This window comes from Adiantum capillus-veneris, chromosome 23 (assembly GCF_014529385.1).
Source record: "Adiantum capillus-veneris isolate H3 chromosome 23, ASM1452938v2, whole genome shotgun sequence".
Lineage (NCBI taxonomy): Eukaryota > Viridiplantae > Streptophyta > Polypodiopsida > Polypodiales > Pteridaceae > Adiantum > Adiantum capillus-veneris.
In genome coordinates this window covers 55,151,497-55,154,837 of record NC_140953.1, presented here as the reverse complement: position 1 = coordinate 55,154,837, position 3,341 = coordinate 55,151,497, and positions in this window count along the sequence as shown.

The window sequence follows — 3,341 nt, the reverse complement described above, 5'->3', positions numbered from 1 at the left end:
AATTTCAATATAATCAAATGCATAACCAGATGTAAAGGTAAAAATTAAACAAGTCTGGGGTCGCTATTTTAACGGTCGAAATGTACTAGAGATCGACTATTAATACCATGGGTAAGCTTCTTAATTTTCTCTGGTCAATTAAGTTGTTTAATCGCGAGAGCCAAGTATTTCATGTTCGAGGGCTGACTAGAGGTTATACCTAGAAGACCTTGTAGTTAAGCTATGATAAAAGGAATTTCTCATGAAATCATCGCCTGACTGATTACCTTTTCTTTGACCCCCCAAAGTCTTTTCACAGTGATTCAATTTTGATGTGTGTGCTTATTTTATATGCCTTGGGTTTTTTGCTTTTCAAGGAAAAGCGCCCACACTGGGAACCTCTAGGGCTCTAGGACCATAGGCGATACATGTGAGTGAAGTACCAAATCAAGCTAAGATTTCTCTTCCAGCTTAAGATTTTACATTGTGGCACTTTGAATTTTTGTTTATTCGTTTTCAACATTTTAATTTTTTAACTTTGGGGGGTCATATTACACTGTTACACCTCCCCAGGCTCATCACACTAGTAAACTCCCTTTATAATACTTAACCTAAAGGTCAATAGGGTGATCAAGCCCACTAGAAAGCCCTAGTACATTTAACACAATGCTGCCTAAATCGGATTAAGAACCTAAGTAACCATTAATTATTAGGAAGGCATTCCCCATGGTATTAAGAGAAGATCTCTAGCACCTAGATTGGTCAAACTAGCTTAGTCGGACTGCTTGATTTTTAAATCTAGACAAGTGATTATAACAAAAAATGACATTGAATATAATGTTTGATACTAGGCAAATGCACTGAATATTATGCTACCAATCACAATTAAAGCAAACAAACATGGATGCAAAAAAAAGATAAGGGACAATGCTAATGGACAAGAAACACCTGTTTGTGTTGATGGTCGTGCTTGATTTGAAGAGTGAGTCAAGATAAAGATTCCATGAAGGTCCAAATCCTAACAACAGCAACACGCTCCTATACACACTAGGAAACACAAAGAATACCTCTAGGAGGCACATCAGTGGGAAAAGGTACCAACACTTATTGAACACAACAAAAAAACATAAGAAACCCTAACCTAATTATTTGCACTCCCCCTAGAGAGTCAAGGGAATAGGATATTGTAGAGATTGGGGGGGAACCCTAAGGCTAAACCCCTATCGTCATCATCGAGATAAACAAAGTCATCATCCATGAGACCATATGTGTCATCTGTGTAGTCATGTAAATCTTCTTCTTCATCATAGGTACCCATGTTTACTAAGAAGGTCACTAGACGCCTATAGTCATCTTGGTCAAAAGGGTAGACTTGTGCAATGGGAGAAACGCTCTCTACTAAGTATGGATCAGTCGTGGTCAAGAGACGTATCAGCCACTCTAACTCCTCAAAATTCCTCTCACATGCTAGCGTACCTACCAAATCCCATTCACATGCAAGCACCGGAAAGACCATGTGAAACATTTGTGAAAAATAACGAGGGTACCTCTCACCCAAGGCAGGAGTGGATGACTCTAGCGATGTCGTGATGTGGCACGTATATAGTGGGAACGGGCATTAAACGATTTATCTTGTGACTTTTTGACGTATAAGTATACTTCATATAATACTCGTATGCATAAATAAAAGCTTTCTACCATACCTTAGTATTACCTTTCAAGTAATATAAATGTACATTACTATTAGAAAGTACTGCAAGAGAAGTATCAATGATTGTGCCTCTTTTTGTCTGGGGGAAAAGCATTTGTATATTTCTTCTAATATCTCAGCTATACCCTACCATATATAAATTATTTTCTTCTTTTCATATTTATTTAATAAAATAACCCTTCAATAATGCATACCTTCTTGGATACATACAAGAGGGAAGGGTCTACTAGAAGACTTTACAAAAAGGAAGATCCAAAGCTTCTTGGACCATCCCAATTTGAAAATCCCGACCTAAGGGTGTGGAGAAAAGGCCAAAACCAAGTCAAGCTCTTTTAGTAGGCCAATTTTGCCTTTTGAAGCATGTCAATCCGAGTTACAGGTCAAAAGTTATAGGGAAACCAGTGAAAAACCCTCTCACAACTACACTGCAAGAAGAGATGGTAAACAGGTGAATCAAGTGAAAAGAGGTAATCTTGGTCCTTTTTTATAAAATAAGATATTTGGAGGATAAAAGACACAATCACGTGAATGTGACACCTCAAAGATGCCTTGAAGGACAAGACACACAAGTTGGAACCCCCTGCTAGAGCCACACAGAAGATGCCTACGTGGGGCCCACATACATCATGCACCCACATGGAGCCTCAAAGACCAAAAATGTTGAATTTCATGATATTTTGAGTCCTAATATTTCCCATTTTAAGAAATACCCAAAGAACATTTGATTTGGGCTAACTCTTTATCCTAATCAAGTGATTATGTAAAACATGGCTCCCTCACCTATAAAAAGGGCAACCTTCTCTTCATTGGCGGCAAGTTATGAGTAAGTGAGAATAGCTCAATTTCATAGTATCACACTCATCTTAGTGCCACACTTTCTCTTGAAGAAAGGCTGAAGTCTTGCCTCATCTTCTCTCTCCATTAAGGTGGTGGCGATTGCTCTCATGTAGGATATATGTTGCTAGTTTTTCTTTCATTTGGATATCTAGTCCAATACTTGTCTTTAACTCCTTCTCTATCTCTCATTATTTATCTTTAATACTACCACCACACTTAGATCTATCTCTAATTCTATCTTTACTCCTCCTTTCATCTCTCTTGTTGTGTCCTAATTGTTTCATTGGAAGGTATTCAAGCAGCAATCTTGTCAATGTAACGGCCACAATCTTCTTGCGGGAAACAATTATGTGCACAAGGTTAGTAACCATGTCTTCATCTTTCACAAGCCTCTCTCTCTTAAGGTTCTCATTCTCTTCCACAAACTCTAGAATCTCCTTGCTACAGGTACTTCTCTCCTCGCATTATCCTTATTGCCTAAGGGCAACAATAGGGCTTGGGAGAGAAACTCTCTTCTTCTTCTCCTTTCACTTCTTTCACACCTTTATTTTTGAACATACTAAGTATATCATCGATGAATAACCATAATCCACATAGAGGCGATTTCTTTCATTTCCATTCTATGCAATCTATTAGGGTCAACATTTGGATTAGTCGAAAGATTCACTTTCGGCAACGCATAATGTTTCTATTTGGTCCTGAAAGGCTCAACGAAATACTTCTTTCACCAGATCCCATCATACTACCTATTATTGACTATAACTTCTCTTTTGATGTGAGTGTGGTTATTTTATTATGAATCAAGAGGATTTGT